This window comes from Chelonoidis abingdonii, chromosome 4, assembly GCF_003597395.2.
Source record: "Chelonoidis abingdonii isolate Lonesome George chromosome 4, CheloAbing_2.0, whole genome shotgun sequence".
Lineage (NCBI taxonomy): Eukaryota > Metazoa > Chordata > Testudines > Testudinidae > Chelonoidis > Chelonoidis abingdonii.
In genome coordinates this window covers 120,327,903-120,349,319 of record NC_133772.1, presented here as the reverse complement: position 1 = coordinate 120,349,319, position 21,417 = coordinate 120,327,903, and the positions used below count along the sequence as shown (strand labels likewise).

At 42.6% G+C, this 21,417-nt stretch overlaps 1 protein-coding gene across 2 annotated transcripts in view; it reads left to right on the top strand.

Annotated features, from left to right (window-relative positions):
- EML5 (EMAP like 5) overlaps positions 1–21,417 on the top strand; it is a 328,115-nt gene that overhangs the window by 17,674 nt on the left and 289,024 nt on the right. The gene's annotated exons all lie outside the window — the stretch shown is intronic.

The following is a 21,417-nucleotide window of genomic DNA, read 5'->3' as shown; positions in this document are numbered from 1 at the left end:
TGACTCATATTTAGCTTGTGGTCCACTATGACCCCTAGATCTCTTTCTGCCATACTCGTTCCTAGACAGTCTCTTCCCATTCTGTATGTGTGAAACTGATTGTTCCTTCCTAAGTGGAGCACTTTGCATTTTTCTTTGTTGAACTTCATCTGGTTTACCTCAGACCTAGCATTTCCTAGCATTGCTTGTCAGAACCAGTGTAAACATCACAGGAAAAAAAGATCCACCCAGGATGCCCCATAGGGAAGATTTGCTGAAGCACAGGGAGTGTGGAGCAGCGAATCCTGTTTTTCTCTCCTAGCTTGCAAATATCTTATCTGAGAAGAGTGGCAGCTTGGAGCAGGAGAAGGGGGCTGTGGGGCCAAAAATGCATCATCCAGTTTATCACTGCCTGCCAGCCTGACAGCAGCGATTAAGTTTTTTGCAAAGACATCTTTCATGTGAATGCTCATGATTATCTCGTAGGATGACTAAATTTTCTTCTGAAAACTTCCTTCAAATTTCCCTTCTTGAGGATGTTCTTGATTCACATAGCCCAAAAAAAAAAAAAAAAGGCAACAAAAAACCAAAAACCTGCTATCAAGTGTGTGTGTGAAAAGAGATGCCTGGGTGTTACAATGATAAGTGTGGTATGTGAACTTCAATAGGATAGTGAAAGGACTTTTACTTCAGATAATGACGAAAGTCAGAGAAACTCTGTCTCATCCTAGAACTCAAATCTCAGTTTCTTCTTTGTGAAGGAAAAGTTGAAAGTGATGTTTTGGGAGATACCCTGACCTCTTCTAGAGGAAGGCAACTTGCCACGTGCTCTGGAACTTGCAGGCTTCTACAGATGCAGAGAATTATCTCAAGCACAAGGATGTATTTTGAATTCCTAACAAGTGAACAATATGTGTGTTGCTTTTTAGGCTAGCATTTGCACCACATATATTTACAAATTACTTGATGGAAGTAACTATATGTATACAGGCTGGTAGTGGATGTGTTCTCCTACCTGAACAATTTGTTGATAAAAGAAAGCATTTGGGAAAAGAACCAAGTGCTTATCACAGCTGGAGTTGCTATTGGTAAGAATTATACTGCATAAGTTGGATCTTAATAGACACAATAGTACTTGTATTCCGTGTAGGTTCTTATTCTGCCCTCATTACCTGAGTTGAAAATTCTGTGTTTCTCTGGCAACAGGTTCATTTGATATTAGAACTCTACTCAATCAATTTTAATTTTAATACATTTTAATATATGAAGTTGTCCTGGGTAATGGATTGCTTCACTTTTTGGGGTTGTCTGCTGTTATTGACAGATAGAGTTGTGAGAAATGTCTTTGTTTTTGTTAATTTCCAAACTTAGAAATGTGTTGTTTAATCTAATTTAATTTTTCAAAAGAAGGAAATTTCCAGATTTCCCTGTCTTGACATCATGACGGAAAAAAATGAAAAAAGCTCATTCTATGAAAATCAGTTTCATTTACTCTAGAACTACAAACATTATAAACTAAACAGAAATGTGCCGCTACAGGATAGAGTTGAAACTATTTGGATGCCTTAACTGCACATTCCTATACTTTAACAGGTTTGAACTTCTTTTAAGTGTAACCTTGACTCTAAATTTCCAGGGTTTGTAATGTTTGGTTTTGGGATAATTACAACATCCTTGTATAAACAACAAGGAGTCCTTGTGGTACTTTAGAGACTAACAAATTTATCTGGGCATAAGCTTTTGTGGGCTATTACCCACTTCATCAGACGAATGAAGTCAAAAAAACACACAGAGATGGACTACAATAACGTCACAGCAAACCTGGTGTCTGAGCTTTGTGACTTTTGCTCACACCACAACTATTTCAGATTTGGGGAAGATTTATACCTTCAAGTACCCGCATGGCCCCACAGTATGCCAACATTTTTATGGCTGACTTAGAACAACGCTTCCTCAGCTCTTGTCCTCTAGCGCCCCTACTCTACTTGCGCTGCATTGATGACATCTTCATCAGCTGGACCCATGGGAAGGAGGCCCTTGAGGAATTCTAACAGGATTTCAACAATTTCCACCCCATCATCAACCTCAGCCTGGACCAGTCCACACAAAAGATCCACTTCCTGGACACTACAGTGGAAATAAGTGATGGTCACAAACCCCACTCTATACCGGAAACCTACTGACCGCTATACTTACCTACATGTCTTCAGTTTTCATCTAGACCACATGACATGAACCATGGTCTACAGCCAAGGCCTAAGATACAACCGCATTTGCTCCAATCCCTGAGACAGAGACAAATACCTACAGGATCTCTACTAAGCATTCTTAAAACTATAGTACCCACCTGGGGAAGTGAAGAAATAGATTGGCAGAGCCAGAAGGGTACCCAGAAGTCACCTACTACAGAACAGGCCCAACAAAGAAGGTAACAACGCCACTAGCTATCACCTGCAGCCCCCAACTAAATCCTCTCCAACGCATTATCAAGGAGCTACAACCTATCCTGAAGGATGATTCCTCACTCTCACAGACCTTGGGAGACAGGCCAGTCCTTATTTACAAACAGCCCCCGAACCTGAAGCAAATACTCATCAGCAAGTACACACCACACAGCAGAAACACTAACCCAGGAACCAATCCCTGCAACAAACCCCGTTGCTAACTCTGTCTGCATATCTATTCGAGGGACATCATCATAAACCTAACCACATCAGCCACTCCATCAGGGGCTTGTTCGCGTGCACATCTATCAATGTGATATATGCCATCATGCACCAGTAATGCTCCTCTGCCATGTACATTGGCCAAACTGGACAGTCTCTACGGAAAAGAATAAATGGACACAAATCAGACATCAGGAATTGTAACATTCAAAAACCAGTAGGAGAGCACTTCAGTCTCCCTGGACACTCAATAACAGATTTAAAAGTGGCCGTTCTTCAATAAAAAAAATTCAAAACCAGACTTCAGTGAGAAACTGCAGAACAAGAATTAATTTGCAAACTTGACACCATGAATTAGGCCTGAATAAAGACTGGGAGTGGTTGGGTCACTACAAAAAGTAATTTTCCCTCTGTTTATACTCACCCTTTCTTCTCTACTGTCGGGAATGGACCACATCCATGCTAACTGAATTGGCCACGTTAGCACTGACCCCCCACTTGATAAGGCAACTCCGATCTTTTCATGTGCTGTATATTTATACCTGCCTACTGAATTTTTCACTTCATCCATCTGATGAAGTGGGTTATAGCCCACAAAATCTTATGCCCAGATAAATTTGTTAGTCTCTAAGGTGCCACAAGGACTCCTTGTTGTTGTTTTTACAAAGATGTTGTAATTATCCCAAAACCAAACTTTACAAACCCTGAAAATTTAGAGTCAAGGTTACACTTAAAAGAAGTTCAAATCTGTTAAAGTATAGGAATGTGCAGTTAAGGCATTCAAATAGTCTCAACTCTATCTTGTAGTGGCACATGCAATAAACCTACATTTCTGTTTAGTTTATAATGTTTGTAGTTCTAGAGTAAATGAAACTGATTTTCATAGAATGAGCTTTTTTCATTTTTTTCCTCATGATGTCATGACAGAGAAATCTGGAAATTTCCTTCTTTTGGAAAATTATTAAAAATCCATAATGAAAACAAAACAAGAAACCCAAAGAGAATACCACCATATGATAGTTATGCTACATATGCAGTGTGGTGGAAAGGGGTAAATTTTTAATTGTTGAGCACCAAGTAATTTTATTTTAAAAATTACTGAAAATATTATTTAATCTAGAGAAAAACGAAAAGTGGTAGGCCAGCTACTACTAATTGTTTCTAGAGGTGCCAACTTTCTACTTTAACAAAATTGAACACCTTTGCCCCACCCCTTTCTCCGAGGCCATGCCCCCCACTCACTCCATCCCCCTTCCCTCTGTCGCTTGTTCTCCCCACCCTCACTCACTCACTCACTCATTTTCACCAGGCTGGCTCAGGAGGGTGCGGGGGGTGGGTATGGGTGAGGGTTCCGGCTGGGGGTGTGGGTCTGGGGTGGAGCTGGGGATGAGGCGTTTGGGGTGCAGGAGTGTACTCCAGGCTGGGACTGAGGGGTTCGAAGGGCGGGAGGAAGATCAGGGCTTGGGCAGGGAAATGGGGCACGGGAAGGATCGGGGTACAGGCGCTTACCTCAGGCAGCTCTTGGAAGCAGCGGCAAGTCCCCCCTCCAGCTCCTATATGAACAGAGCCCTAAGCCGGAGCCTGGGGCTGGAGCCTGAAGCTTCACGGCCAGAGCCTGCTGCCCCGACGCCCCAGGGCTGAAGTCCAAAGCCTGAGCCCCACCGCCCATGGGAAGGTGGTGAACAAACTAGCTGCCTGCTCCTCCAGCTTTGTGCCCCAAGTGTCTCCAGAGGTGGGCAGGACCCAAACCCTGCTGGCAGCCCCAGCAACACCAAGGCAGTATATCCAGGAGCAACAGGAAGGGGCCATTGCTTTGCTTCCCCCACCCCCATTCACAGCCCAGGAGGTTATGGCTGCAAGAAAAGCCCCTGATGGCTGCATGTGGCCAGCGTGGCCGCATTTAAGAAATGCTGACTTAGAGGACACCATGATTAAGACCAAGCAAAATAATCAGTTACTAACCACGACCACTGTATTATTAAAAAAGGAAAAAAGAACATTAAACAAAATAACACATATAGATTCATAGATTTAAGGTCAGAAGGGACCATTATGATCATCTGGTTTGATTCCTTCATAATGCAGGCCACAGAATCTCACCCACCCGCTCCTGGAACAAACTCCTAACCTATGTCTGAGTTATTGAAGTTCTCAAATCGTGGTTTAAATACCTCAAGGTGCAGAGAATCCTCCAGCAAGTGACCCGTGTCGCATGCTGCAGAGGAAGGCGAAAAACCTCCAGGGTGTCAGGGCCTCTGCCAATCTTCCCTGGAGGAAAATTCCTTCCCGACCCCAAATATGGTGATCAGTTAAACCCTGAGCATGTGGGCAAGACTCACCAGCCACCACCCAATAAAGAATTCTCTGTAGTAACTCAGATCCCACCCCATGTAACATTCCATCACAGACCATTGGGCATATTTACCTGTAAATATCAAAGAATGAATGAATTGCCAATATTGGCTATCGTCATACCATACCCTCCTAACTTATCAATCTTCGTCTTGAAGCTAATATGTTGTTTGCCCCACTGCTTCCTTGAAGGCTGTTCCAACTTCACTCCTCTGTGGTTGAACTTTGGTCTAATTTTCGTCTAAACTTCCTAGTGTTCCGTTTTATCCTTTGTTCTTATGTCAATTTGGTACTAAGCTAATAATTCTCTCCCTCCTGATATTTATCCCTCTGTAATTATTTATAAGAGCAAGATATCTTCACCCTCAGACCTTCTGTTGATAGTTTAGGCTAACAAGCCAGTCTTTGAGTTCTTTCATAGAAGTTTCATTCCTCGCCAGATCATCTGTGCGCTTCTCTGTACCTGTTCCAGTTTGAATTCATTCCTTCTAACATGGAGGTGAGACGTGCACCACAGTATTCCAGTGAGTCTACCAGTCTTCGTATGAATGGCTTACTAATACCTCATATCTTTACTGGAAATACCTCGCTGATGCGTCTAACCTGGTCATTACATGTCACAATTGCGGGCATCATAGTTTCATCTCTGTGATCAATCAACTCTCAAGGTCCTTTCTCCTCTTCTGTTACTATCCAACTGAGTGTCTCCCAATTTATAACCAAGAATTTTTGTTATTATCCCTAAATGCGATGACCTGCACTTTTCACTATTAAATTTCATCCTATTACTATTAGTCCAGTTTACAAGGTCATCCAGATCTTCCTGTATGATATCCCGGTCCTTCTCTGTGTTAGCAATGCCTCCCAGCTTTGTGTCATCCACAAACTTTATTAGCACATTCCCACTTTTTGTGCCAAGGTCAGTAATAAAAAGATTGGTCCCAAAACCGATCCCTGAGGAACACAAATAATAAATTGGTTACTCCTGTTACACTTTCTTCTGTATGCCTCTCTCTGGAGAGTTTTTAGCAGAGATTACATCTCTGAGAGTGAACTGCCTCTGTTGGGGCCCTTTTCTCTTGCTAAATTGAGACAATTATTTTATTTCCCAGCATTGTGAGTCCAATGTTGGTATATCATTCAATAACAAATACTGTTTATGGATGGGCAAAAGAAATTTGTTCAATGGCAGATGGATCTGTTGGTTATTATTAATAACCAGACAGTTTATAGATGACTTGAGCAATCTTAACTAAATCCTATGAAATAAAAAAAACAAACTTAAATCCATTACATAGAAGAAGCCATTTAAGGGACTATCTGGAGACAGTCCAATTAACAAATATTAAGAATCGTAAATTCAATTAAATTTACTGTTTCTCTGTTTATCAGTGTTTAACCCTGGTATCTTCTGCAGGAATGTGTAGTCTAATTATCTGGTGATTAACAGGAGAAACAATTAATCTTAACAGTGTTTTCCCATCACAATAAAATCATTACAAGAATTTTTTAATCTAATCTCTTCAGGGTCTTAATTAACTTCCTCTCACCAATCCATGTTGAAGTTTTAGGGAGGTTGTTCTTAGATTGGTTTTGTTGAGGTTTCTTTGGTGTTAGCTAAGAAAAAGCACAAAAGCTATCCGTTACAGCTTGCTTGTAAAGATGGACAGCATTAAGCCGATAAGTGCTGTGTGTGTTTGAGCAAGCTGGTAGGGCATGAGTAAAGGGATGCTAACTTCAGAGTTAGTGCCTCTCCTTCCTATTTTCATGAAATTATAGGAAAATACACCACTTTCAGGCTTATTTTGAATTGAAGTTGGCTGCTGTCATACTTTCATTGGCTCAGTACATTCATGGGTTTTCCTTAGGAACCTCTTCATTTTATAAATATGTCGTTCGTTAATGCATACATACATTTGGGTTGTAACTCTTTTTTTGATAGTTATATTTCCTTTGTTATCAGGGATTTGGAACAATCAAATTTTTTAATTGCTCTGCTCCGGGTCTGCTCCAGCTCCAGGCAAAAACCTACTGGTCCGCGCTCCAGCTCCGGGCTCTGCTCCAAATCCCTGTTTTTCATTGTGGCAGGAGAGTCTCAGAACATCTTTAGTTTTAACTCTTTTTATTCAATACATTTTCTGAGATATTTCTTTAATTTTATTACAGTTCATCGGGCAATTAAATTGTTTCCAAAAAGTCCAAACACTCCAGTTCTTTTTATAAAAAGCTTTTATTTCTCAAAAGAAAATTCAATAATTTTAAGAGTGTTTAACAAGAATAGTTATTAACCAAGCTATTGATTCTTCATAATTCTTGGAGACATGATTTTTCTTGTCTTCTGGACTTGGGTGAGGGAGTTAGCTAACTAATTAATTTCCCTTTAGTATAAATATCCTATATTTAAATGGTGTTTTGTAGTAGTAATCAGATTAGCAAGGTCATTAGATTTCAGATTGGTACATAAAGCATTTTACCATTTACATTAGCAATGATATTAGGACATCACATTAGAAGCTCTGCTTTTAGTTAACGTATTGCTAAATATGTATTTTATAAAGGTGTTTGCATTTTAACATTTAAAAAATAAAAGGTTTAAATAATTTCCAACTACACATTTTCCTAGAGGCTTTTCTGAATGATGTTTTTAGAGTGCTTACAAAAGAAATTCATTTCAACAAGGATATTTCTAGAATTCTTTCTGTGGATTTACTTAAATGTTTTTCTTGGGAGGGTGAAAAAGCCCACTTTACTTTATTGTTCTGGTAACACATTCTTTTACACAATCAGGTATTTTCCTAAAACATGAATGTTTTCCATGATTTGTTTTCTTGAGGTGTGAATTACATTTGTACCAAACTAATTTTATACAAAGGGAGGTGTCCTGGTCTTAAAAAAAACACTGTGGTTTACTTACTTTTTAGACCAAGTGGGCATTTTCCAGTTGTAATATACAGTTTGCAGTTAATTTGTTTTTCTATACAAATTATCAATCACAATAACCAAGTTTACATCCATTTTTAATACATAGCATAAGACACTGTTATAAAAATAAAAGCAAAATAGAAATTAAGAATGCATTTTAAAGTTTGAATAAACATTCTTAGGAGTATTAAACATAGACTTGTGGATAGGAGGGCACTATCTTCCTAACATTTGGCTTGTCTTTGGGGTGACAAAAAGCAGAAGCCTTCTGCAATTTCTTTTGATTACCTTGAAAACTTTATAAAATAACTAACTTAAAACATATGCAGGTATTGTTATGTTTCAAGCATCCTTGCTAAACACACTTATAGCTATCTTAATATTCAATAAAGGCACTGACAAGTTTGTAAAGTCCTAACATATGAATGTTATACATTTTGGTATCAATATTGAGGTCTCTCCCAATAATACCATATATACCACAAATATACTATGTGACACGAAGATGGTATGCTCCTTATGCCAAGAGAGGCCACTATGTTGGTTGAGGATAATTTGGCTTGATTCCTTTTGGGAACAATGGGAAGTGGTAGCCATCCTGACAGACAGCACCTTTGTGAAGGGCAGCTATGGCTTTCAGTCTCATAGAGAATAATTCCTGTTGCGAACAATACAAGATGGCAGTTATTTTAAAAGAAGACAGTTCTTTGTGGAATTGTTGATGAAAATAGTTACCAGCCCCCACTGAAGGAGAATCTTTGAGTTATGGGAACCAGCTCCCCCAATAATCCTTAGAAACAGAAAAACAAAAAACCTTGCAAATATTCAAATGCAGTCTATGCACAAGATTTTATTGAGTTTTAAGTATATGGGAAGTTTGAAGAGCCTATTATTTTGTTACTGAGATAATTTGGAGAAAAGTATGGCCTGAGTAGGGGAGTTAATTTTCTTAAAGGACCCATTTTAAAACCAGTTTTAGCTTCAAAACTAATTAATGGATTACTTTTAAATTCTCATAAAGATCATTTTGTGCTCAAAGAGTCAGTGTTTTAATTTTGGGGAGAACCTGCTATATTTTTCTTACAGAAGGAAGTGGAAGAATTTTTGCTTAAAGTACAAAACTCAATTCAAACTTGACTGTGGAACCACATGCAGTGCTTCCGTAATAATTTAGTCAAAACTTTCCATAGAGGAAGGAAAAACTTACATCTTTGACATTTTTTGGAACTTTAGATGATAGAGCACATAATATCCTAGATGTAACTAGAATCTTAAACAAGCAAACTTTAAATTTCTATCTTCATACAGAGTACATAGTATTTGGATACTGGAGGAAGTAAAAATATATAAATTAATGTTTAATGTCAATACAAAACTCTTGTTCAAAATTCTATTAAAAGTTAACCTGCAAATAAATAAGTAAAATAAAATGCAGAATTGCAGCAGTGGGTCAGACTTACCTATTGTGTAAATGATTGAGATTGAAAAATATGTTTAGAATGTATCCATAGTTATTTATAAAATCATTATGTGCTGTGTGATGGACCCAGGCCAGCTGGGTATAGCAGAAGGCAGATATACTGGCCACTGGATTAACAGTTTTCTGTTCCCTGACTGACCAGAGCAGGGTCTGCTCCAGGCTAATGAGAACACCTGACTAATTAACCTGCAAAGAGTCAGATGAGGCCATTAAGCTAATGTGACCACCTGACTCTAATTAAGGCCCCGCTGATATTATAAAAAGGGCTCACTCCAGTCAGGCACAGGGGAGTCAGAGGAGAGGAAGTGTGGCTGAAGGGCTGATTAATGAAGACATTAAACCATTGTTAAGGGAGCCCTAAGGTAGGGTGAAGAAGGGAGAAGCAACAGACCTGTGAGGAAGTGGCCCAGGGAAACGTAGCAACTCTGGCAGTGGAAAGGTTGGCTGCCAACAGCTGCTACCGTTAGGGTCCCTGGGCCGGAACCTTGAGTAGAGGGCGGGCCTGGGTTCTCCCCAACCCACCACTAAAGGAACATCTCCTGGGAGGAGAAGTCAGGACAGGAGGCTGAACAGAGACTATGGGAGTTTTCTCACCAACCTCCTTGCTGGCCTATGATGAAAAGGGCTCAGTAGACTGTAACCCTGGCCCTAGAGAGAGAGAAGGGCTACGTGGAGGGTCACAGTGAGCCACTGAGGCTAGCGTAAACTGCCTAGAAGCGCAGGACCCACGGGGCCAAGGTCAGAACTCTGCCAAAGCTGTCATCTCTAATAAATACTGTCTTCATTTGATCGCATATTCTGTTCTGATTTTTCCAGACTTAGGATGTGACGTTTATGTCTCAATGTGGTATATCTCCAAAAGTCATTCTAACAAGAGGGATATGAGAACTGTTTTTCTTTGTCATGCCACTTTCCATTTATTTACCTTACTGTTTGTATATGCATGTGTATATAAAAGTAAACTGGTATACTGTTGTAAACTGATTCTTCAATTATCAAGTATTTTACTTAAAAATTTAAATTAAAAACTGAATGATAAAATGCTATATTTGTATCCTCCTAAAATTAAGAAGAAAATTGGAAAAGATAAGTGAATACAGTGTGTTATTTAAAAGCCTTCATGTAATTTGTGGTCATTAAAATTATGACCAATTTATGGATCTCCTTCCTATTTAGACTGAAAGTGAGTAAAGAGATGTCTCTGTTTTATCAAGACAGTGCACACACAGAATAAGAAGATTAATTCTAGATTGTGGTTAGCTGACAACTATATAAACCTCCTCTGACTTTTGGAACTGTGTTAATCCTCGTTCTTTGTTAATTGTTCTGCAAGAGCAAGCAAGGTGAATGATGCTTTGGCTTAGATCAAGACAAGGCATCAGACAGTATTTGGACACTGCATGAAGATTTACTACAGCTAGTCTGTCACCTTAGAGCTCAATTTTCTTCTAGAATCCTTAAACAGAAAAAAAGGAAAAGTTTGAACTAGTAAATGTGCTTTTTAAATCTAAGCTGCTTTTAATGTGACAACTACGCTTTCACTTTGTTCAATGCTGTATCAAGTTCTTGTTCTTTTCCTTATGTTTAATTGTTAATCCATACTCTTTGGAAAATTGTATTTGACAACAAATTCAAGTTTTAAATAACTTAATTTATTGTACACTTAAAAAAAATAACAACTGCAATATATTTATGTGTAGTCAGCTAAAAAATTCATCCCTTTCTTTGAGAATTGCTCAAATGGAACCCTGAATTTCAGATAAAAAAACATTTAGAGCACAAGCCTGATATTTTCTAAAAAGCAGTTTACTGGTGCCATTCATTTCCCCATCCAGCCATCCTTTCCCCTTTTGTTGGATTCCAAAAAATATAAAAATAGGAGTGGCTCCATCTACCTTCCAGCTCCTGACCAGTGAAGAAGCAGTAATGTTGAAATCTATTTGTATCCTCACAATTTCCTTTGTAATTTCCCCTTTATTGCTGCTTTGGGGTACTTTTTTGTAGGTAGTTTTTCATATAATTTATTTTCTGTGTATGCCTGTGTCATTGTCTGACAGGATCTCAACATGGCTGAGAAGACAGAAAGCCAAACTGAGAAGCCTAAGCACCACCTCAACATATTCAGTCTGCATTCTCATCTTTTTCTTGAGGGGAATATATATCACTACTTTAAGAATGAAAGTTTTTCTGATTCAGATTTTCCTCTCTAAGGTAGCACCAAATTGGAATAACTCTTCTCCCATGTGGAAATTAGGTTAGGTACAGGCTTTAATGAGAGAGTAAATATGAAGGTCAGTGCTATAGATAATGTCTCAGTGGCTTCTCTTCCCTGACTCCCTCCTACATGTTATTTGGTCTATATTTTGTGGACCTGGAGAATGAATCTGATGAGGATGCAGTCTACAAGATTGGGAGTATAGTGTGTGCTTCAGCACTCCCCTCATGCCCATGTCTTTCTCAGTCTGCAGGAAGGCAGAGTTCACTAAATCAGAAAACTTTATGCTTGGCTCCTCTAGGGTTGCCAGGCGTACGGTTTTTGACTAGAATGCCTGGTTGAAAAGGGACCCTGGTGGCTCCAGTCAGCACTCATGACTAGGCCATTAAAAGTCCAGTTGGCAGAGCAGCAGGGCTAAGGCAGGCTCCCTGTCTGCCATGGCTTCCTGTAGCTCCTGGAAGCAGCAGCATGCCCCCCCCTCTGGCTCCTTGGTGTAGGGGAAGCGAGGGTGCTCCATGCGCTGCCCCCACCCCAAGCACCAGCACTGCAGCTCCCATTGGCCAGGAACTGCAGCCAATGGGAGCTGAGGGGGTGGCACCTGCGGACAGGGCAGCACGCAGAGCCGCCTGGGGGGGAACATGCTGCTGCTTCTGGGAGCTGCCTGAGGTAAGTGCTGCCCGGAGCCTGCAACTCCTCCTGTGCCCCAACTCTCTGGCCCAGCCCTGATCCCACTCCTGCCCTCTGAACCTCTCGTTTCAGCCCAAAGCACTCTCCTGCACCCCAAACCCATCGTCCCCAGCCCCATCCCAGAGCCTGCACCCCCAGCTGGAGCCATCAAACCCTCCCACACCTCAACCCCCTGCACCAGCCCAAAGTCCCTTCCTGCACTCCAAACCCTCAGCCCAGCCCGGAGCTCCCTCCTGCACCTGAAACCCCTCATCCCCAGCTCTACTCCAGAGCTTGCACCCCCATCCAGAGCCCTCATCCACTCCTACATCCCATCCCCTTGCCGCAGCCCAGAGCCCTTTCCCGCACCCTGAAGTCCTCATTTGTGGCCCCATCCCGGAGCCTGCACCTGCAGCCAGAGCCCTCCCACACTGCTGCATCCCAACCCCCTGCCCCAGCCCAGAGCCCTCTTCCACACCTGAACTCCTCATTTTTGGCCCCACTCTAGAGCCTGCACCCACAGCTGGAGCCCTCACCTCCTCTCACACCCCAACCCCTTGAGCCAGTCCAGTGAAAATAAGTGAGTGATTGAGGGTGGGGAGAGCAAACGACAGAAGGAGGGGGCTGGAGTGAATGGGGGGCTGGGGCATGAAGAATGGCTGAGGCCTGAGAGGAGGGATGGGGCAGGGAGGGGGTGGGGCAAAGATGTTTGGTTTTGTGCGAGCAGAAAGTTGGAAACCTGAGGCTCATCTCTAAATCTCATTAACATCTCCCCCTATGTCACAAAGCCCACAACCTTCTTTTGAGCAGTGTCAGGAGTAAAGGCGTGCAGCTAGCCTGCTTATCTGCTAGTTTAATCAAGCCCCGCTGGGCCCAAATTGAGCTGTCTGATTGGCCAAATCTCCTGGTTAACTGAGGGGATCAACAGACCTGCTCTTAACATCAGAGGCACCAGGGCACTGACTGCTCAAAGTATTTGCCCGTGACTGCATTAGCTTCTGCTTATGCCTTCTTCTAGCTCTGTCCCAGCCCTACTCCTGCCTTCCCTGACTCCAGGTTACCTCGGTGAGACCCCGAGCTCCAATTCCTGGCTCTGACTCTGGCTTAATTCTTGGCTTTGGCATTTGGCCTCTGATTCCGGTTCTGACCTTTGGCTACAATTTCTGATTTTACTCTGACTTGACCTTTGGCTCTGGCATGTGGTCACTTATTCAAGCTCTGGACTTCAGCTCCAATTGCTGATTCTGATTCTGGCATCTGGTCTCTGACTCTGGTTCTGACTGTTGCTTCTGTTTCCCCATGCATGATGCCTTCTCTAGTTACTAGGCAGACTACCCACATCCTGGTTCCTAAGAAGCAGACAGTTTTGCCAGTTTGACTTTCTTTTGGATGGCAATCTTTGGCACTTGGCCCGTCAGGGAAATCTGCTGGCAGGCCGGGACTGTTAGTTTACCTGCAGTGTGATTACGTGCTGGAGGCTGTGTTGGGGCAAGACCAGCAGTGGTTGCTCTCAGAGTGAAGCAATGTAAAAGGCACCCGAGGTTGGAGAATTGAGGGGGGACAGCTGTTCTTCAGTCCAGATTGCACCCTGAGTAATGTCATAAAGACCAATGGATTCTCGATGTTATCCAGACTAATTAAGCCATCTAAGAAGCAAGATGGAGGTGAGGTCATGGCCCCATCAGCCTCGGAACTTGCACCATCCATAGGTAGTACATCATGAGCGTTTGCTGTACACTAGATCTCTCTTCTGCATTTTGCTGTATGTATGTTCCTTATTGGATTCAGTGCAGAGAATTGATTCTGCAGTACTGCTTACTCAAATATTGTTCTGCTGACAAATGCTACTGCTCTTGTCAGCAGCCAGTAGTGTTTTCAAACTAGTGGGCAATGAGAGAGGAAGAATCCCTGTGTGTAACATGTCCCAGGAGATTGATACTCTTATATTACTAGAGGGCAGTTGTATGGGAATCAGGTGTTTCAGCACTGTCCTTCTGTGACATATTGTACTCTCTGTTGCCCTCTGTATCTCCACATTCACCACCATTATATGATTATAATGTTTTGTACAAAGTATGCCTTGTGTGGTATTGTTTAAAAAGTCTTGATTTGATTAACCTCATTATCCTGTTGAAATATATGTATCCTTGTACATGAACTTATGAGATTTTTGCTATATGTTTGTTACTGAAACATAATGTGAGCCTGGAGACACCCACAGCCTAGCTCTTCAGTGGCAACTTAGGGGTGACCAATATCCAGCCTGGTGTTAAGCAGCCATCACCTGGCATTCACCAGCAGGGGAGTTGTAAACAAAACATTTACACTTCCTAATGAAGGATGGTCAGCAACTCATGTACAGCATGGGGGCTGCCTAACCCCATGACACAGCATGGATTTTTCGAGCACCTGGAGAAAAGTATACATAACGGACAATGACATTACCATTTGGCCTGCCTCTCCCCCCACATCTCTACAAAAGGAAACAAGATTGCCTGAAAGAAAAAGAAAACCCCTTTGGGATTTTGGGAAAGCATCCTAGTTAGAAATTAGAAAGCATCCTAGTTAACATGAACTGCTGTGAAGTTCTGGGTGAGAGAAATCCTTTTACTTTCAGAATCATTACCTTGATAAAGTTTACAATCTAGATTGCTGTTTTGCTATTTTATTTCTTTTTGTAACCAGTTTGGATCTTCTATGCCAATACCACTTAATCTGTCTTTCTGTAGTTAATGAATTTGTTTTATGTTTAATATAAACCAGTGTGTTTTGGGCTGAAGTATTTAGGGAATATATTAACAAGGGCTGGTTTATATGGAATGGCATATTGCCATTGATGGAATGGCAAACTAATTAATGAGCTTGCCTTGATCAAGGAGGTCTTGATGCATAATTCTGGGTGCAAGGTTGGGTCTGGGGGAATTTGTGGGTGTCTCCCTGTATACTGTTCATGAGTGGCTGTGAAAGCCTCTCTGTAACTTTGTTGGGTGTGTCTCTGCACACTGATGGCTGAGTAAAAAGTCTGGAGGGCTGTGATGTTTACTAACATAGTAGTGTAGGAGATAGCCTGGGCAGGACACTTAAAGGGGGCACAGTGATTGCACAGTCCAGATTGCATCCCAAGGCTGTCACACCTTCTCATGCACATGCAGGAGAGTTTTCCTGTGTTCTCCCTCTCAATTACCTAACATCAAATACCTAATAGAGAGTCCTATGAAGTGTCAAGAACGACGCAAATTTCAGCTGATGATAAAGCAACACTTGAGAGGACGAATCTCTGAATTTGGGTGTGCGGTCCAAGCAGTAGATGTTCTCCTTCCATCCAGGAAAGATGCCACATCAGGAGAGTTAGTACTGCATCTGGAAAATCTTCAGATGCTGGGGTTCATAAAATAATGTGGAAACTAAGTCAACCTGTATAAACCTACCTGAGATTTTAGTTTTGATAGAGTTGTTAAAGAACTGAGAATACTTTTAGGCCTTGTTTAGACAAACCACTGTATGGTGTATCTAAAAGTGTCATTTTGTTCTGATTTAGTTAAACTAGTTTAACTAGTGGCATCTAATAGATTACATCATTGTCTGACAATGTGACATAAGGGATGCCAGGATCACCAGAGCCATGTGTGGAGCAGAATGCTGGATGGATCATAGAATGACTAGAGCAATACTGAATGTATATATTATCCCCACACGCCCAAAATGTCCCAAAACAATCAAGACGTTCCCCTTCATCCTAACCATGCATCCTATTGAGACAAGCTACTAAGTGCACTAGAAACCAACCTTAGTGATAACCTTGTCTCATGGGAGGAATTTGGAGACACAGTACAAAAAACTGCAGTTGATGTCCTCGAACAGAAGAAAAGGGCTCACTGTGACTGGTTTGATGAAAATGATGAGGAAATCACAGTACTTTTGAAAGAAAAACAATGTGGCTTTCCAAAACTGCCAAAGTGATATTCAGTCCACCTCAAAGAGAAACAGATTCAAACACCTGCAAAGCAAGACACAAAGACAACTACGTTCAATACAAGATAAATGGTGGGAGAAGGCATCAGAAGACATTCAAATGTATGTGGAAACAAATGAAACAAAGAAGTTCCTTGACTTCTTGAAGCTAGTCTGTGGATCTTCAATGGTGGGCTTAGGTTCACTCATAATGGTTGATGGCAGGACAGTCATCAAAGACAAACGTGGCATGGAACAGAGATGGATTGAACACTTCAGTCAACTATTGAACAGACCATTCTCTATTGAAATAAATGCTATTAACCAGATGCCTCAAAAGCCTATTCACCACTCTCACTTAAAAAACCAGAAAGGGCAATCAGTATGATGAGCTCAGGAAAGTCCTCAAGCAGAGATGGAATATCAACAGAAATATATAAATCTGCTGGTCCAAAGATGGCAACACCACTCCAGAAGATCCTTACTGGCCTCTGGGAGAAATGGCACAAGACTTCAATGATGCCATAATTATTCCTTTATTTAAAAATAAAGGCAGCAAAGTGGTGTGTGAGAACTACAGTGGGATATCTCTCCTATCTGTGGCTAGAAAAATCTTTGCTCGTGTCCTCCTGAACCGACTGATTTCATCTGTCGCAGAAGTCAATCTGCCTGAGGCTCAGTGTGGATTCAAATCTGGTTGTAGCACTGTAGGAATGACCCCGGGCCCACAGGACTGGATACCTTATTATTGAGGCATTTTGTTTTTGTCTGCAAACTAGGCACACCCGGCTTCTTATCACAGGAACTTGGCTTTCCTCCATCCTCCCCTGTACTTTCACACAGGACGGCCCCGTTTGCATCTGGCGGTGTTTTGTAACTTCCCCCCCTTGCAGTTTCTCACAGGACTGCCGTGTCTGCAGCTGGGGCTGTTTTTGCAGTTTGCTATGCTGTCGAACTCCTGATGGAAGATTTTTGTAAGAAATCTTGATTTGTGCTGTGCAATTGTGCATGTGTATTCTTAGAGAATAAAGGAGGAAGGTGAACTCAGAAAAGCAGCTTTTTCACCTCCTCAGTTACCCTGAAACTTGGTGTCGAGTTTTTCCTTCAGATCAGAAACAAGGAATGCATCCGTAGTTGTTTAGTGCTGAATCAGGCATAAGCATTGCCTGGGTGAGCATGTCTGGCAGGGCGGTGTGAGCTCCTGAACTTGACAGAAACCACCAAGTGATGTCGTCGATGATAGAAGTTGTGTAAGGTGAGAACAAAGACAATAAATCAGCATCCAAATGAGGGTTAATAAGATGTGGAAGGTTAATCCCAATAACTGATAAACATTAAACAGTATCAACTATTAAAATTAAACGGCTTGATCACAAAAAGCGAAAAGCCTCAAAATGACTGCTGCAATCTCTGATCGTTGCGCTGACTTTTGAGGCAGGGTTAAAACCACGTCAGCCATTGATAGCTTATCAGGGTGCTGGTAGGCTACAACCCCACGTGTGGGGGAACCATCTAGTAAACACTGTTAATGGCTTGTAAGGTAAGGGAAAGCTTGGGAATGAGCCCGTGGAGCGGAACCTGTTTGTTAACAATTACTAAACGAGGATCCTTGGGGAATATATATGCATGTCTCCTACATAAATCACAAAAAGGCTATCTGCCAACAAGGTGTGTTGCTGAAAATGTCAAATTCAGCCGAGGATGATTGAAGACACACCTTAAAAAAAATCAAACCAGTAAACTGCAAAGCTCGATTGCCAAGCTTACGAGCAAATCGCCAAGGCATCCCTATATGATATTAATATATCCTGGGGGGGTCGGAAGGCAAATACATCCATTCAATAATATACACAGAGATTTTTTCCGTTTATTCGAACGATATAAGACCCTGTAGGAGTGTGTGCAGTCTGTACAAAGCTAAATTTAAAGGGCCAAGAGCTTTGGAGCGCGCGATCGAACAAAATTACTCAGCTAAATCACATTCCATGTTCGAACACAGCTGTAAGAGCTGGAGTAATTTGATATTATCATTCTATGTTGGGTGTTTGGGCCTTTCAAAAACTGAACAAGGGTTGTAACAAATTGTGGGCCAGTTTAAAAAAGCGCTAATCCAATTTAGTGCCCTATAATTCGTTGCAACTTCACCAACATCAAGGTGGTGGGACAGCACCACTCAGGCTACCGGAGAGCATAATGGATTAGCATTTTATGCCCGAGGTATAAAAACAGTCGCTCCCTTTTAACCTTCTGCGGGGGCAACTATAAGCCAAACATAACGCAAGTGTTGTTCTAATGCCTTTAAAACAGGTCCAACAACAAACTCCAGCCAGCAAAATTCATCCAGTATAATGTGTGTGTCCTCTGTGTCACGCAATAATTGCGGCAAAAGGCCCTAGATCAACTGCTCGCTCGCGGTGAATTTAGAATACCCTGGGTATCGATCTCTCCTCCTCGCCACCTCTAGTGGCGTGTATCTCATCGCCGAGCACAGTATCCACTCTCTCTCTCGGTCCCCTATACCATCGAGCACTGTGTATATAACAACGCTCCCTTCCCGCGACGCTACAGTGAGTGTTGAACTCATTACTCTCGCAGATCTGAACTACTATCGTAACTCTCTGGAGGCCACAGCTGATCTACTGCCTCATAGCGAATCACCAATAGACTTCTCTCTGTTCTCATATATGCTTTTCCTAAATCAATGTGCAATAATCCTCCCCCTCTACCGTGACTTTTTCTGTATTAACAAAAAACTAGTGTATTCCAGGGGGCTGAGTTGGAATACTCTATATGCCCACTGCAAGCTGCTCTGCCAAACAAAGCATGCAAATGTCCCAAATTTCTCTCTAGGTACGGCCACTGCTCCACCCATACAGGGATTCGTTGATAACCATGTTAAGAGCAACATGCGGTTCCCATGGACTACAAATTCAATTTCAATGTGGCATCAAGTTTCTCCAGCAAATCTCTGCCCCAGATATTAATGGGCAGCGTGCATATATAAATGGCCATATAGCTACTACTTCTCCTTTGGAGTACATTGAAAGCCAGGAGAGACTTCGCCTTGCAGCCTGATTCCCTCCTACGCCACAACTCTTTTGTGGGCTCAGATGGCTATGAAGGCTCACCATGCCCTCCAGTCACTCGGCCCTGTGAGAAGTTTAAAATACCATACATTTAATCCAACGTAGGCCGGGTGCCAGTGACCGTGGTGGTCAGTTCTATTTAAGGTAGAACCAAAGCCGGCTTCCCTTTTTTCTGCTGTAGCCGCTCCAGGATACTGATAAGGCACTAAAATGAAGCTGAGCAAACGATTGATTCCTGGGCAGCGTCTGTAGGAGATTAGTCCAAACTTGCACTTGATAATCCCTGATAGTCTCATCATTACCCCGGATTACAAAAAAAATCCCTTTCAACCCGCATGGAGCGTGGAGTACAAGACCTACCATTCCTTGCCGAAGAGGTCCTTTAGCCTGTGTTTCAACTACATGCACTCACCAGGAGAGAAATCAGTATCCTGCTGCATAATCAATCCAACCCAGCACTTGCCTGCCGTAGCAGCTTTCGATATTACTGCTTGGCTCTCCGTGGGATTCGGAATTGCAGAGGGAACGCCCCTTTTGCTCCCTGGGTCTGGGTGACCCGCCCTTTTCAGTTTCCGGGGTCTCCAGACCTTGAGCTGACGACCTGATTGGCCCATATGATATCCCTTTGGCACTTCGGACACTTTTTGGGACGGTCTTTTTGTCTGCTTTAATGCAGACAACACTCCGCTGGAAATGTCCTGGCTTCCCACCTTTAAAACAATTCTTTCGTCCTGTTCCGGGTTAGGGCAGCTGCAAAAGATCCACGCTTTGAGTCTGAGATGCAACATTCCGGCAGGCACGCAGCATGTCTGAGAGTGTAGATTTAGTGGTTAGCCAGAACTGCCTGCAATGCTTTCTGCAATCATCATTAGCCTGCTTCTATGGCCATTCTTCAACAGAATTTCCTGACGCAGCATCCGGGTATGTCTACCTGACGATTTATGGCTTCCTGCAGGCGATGAGCTAAAAATCTAAATTTAGCCCTGACGATGGAGGACAAAGCTTTTAGTTGGCTTTCCTGCATGGGTACCTTTTTTAAAGGCATGTCTTGCTGTAATGAGGGGATATGTCTGCAGGAGTGACTTTGCTGTTTGGCGTCTGCCCACTTCCCTTCCGGCTAAATGATCAAACACCACCCTCGGGTAAAATGTGCTGGACTTGAGCTGATACTCGGCCATCTGACGACTCGGCTTAACCAAAATCACTACTGACCAGGTTAAGCAACTTTTCATAAGTGACTTTCAGTCAAAAGGTACCAGGGATAACCAGTTACTCTAGACCCTCAATAAGTCCTTTAACATAGGTACTGGTTACCCAACTCGTTAATGCTTTACGGATTCCTCACTACCAAGAACGTAGTGAAGCCAAGTGCCAATGAGGTAGCATTTCATCAGCACATTTCTCTGCGTCAGGTACAGGGCACAGAAGCCGTCATGGTCGCTAATTCTGAGGCTGAATAAATTAGGGGATGACTTACGCTGCAGCCACCATCTTTTGATTGCGTTTGCTGCGGTGCTTCACATGGAAGTGCCATGTCACGGGGACTGGCAAGGTGGCCCTGCGGGGCATTTAAAAGGAGCCCAAAAGGGGGGGTTTTTTCCGGAGAGGAGCGGTGCAGGTACAGGGGTGGTACTATAGGTTAGGAAAGGCGCAGAGGTGAGAATAGTAGAGCTGCTGGCGCGGCTACATCAGCGACGATTGAGCCCGTGGAGGGGCAAGTGCTAGCCACCGATCCCTATAGAGATTGCCAGGAGTGCAGCCTCAATCGGGCCAGTTCAGCATGCATGTATGGCCAAGTTGTTTTCCCAGTCCGATAATCGGAGGGTCCCCGCCCTCGCGGATTCAAGACATTGTGCCCTTATGAAGCAACAGCAAAAGCTCTTAACACTGCATTTGATGAGTGCCTTAGGAGCAAATAAGTACAAGTCATCCCTATGTTAGCTGTCATTGCTGATAGGGAAGCTTCCATACTCACGGCCATCCAAAGCCGATGAATGACGCGTCTGTGAACCTTGCCAGGCGTGTGAGCGAAAGGCCTGCAGGTCACTGCATAAGGCTCTGTTCAAGTTGCTCGGCCGCCACGTTCGGGGCGCCAGGATG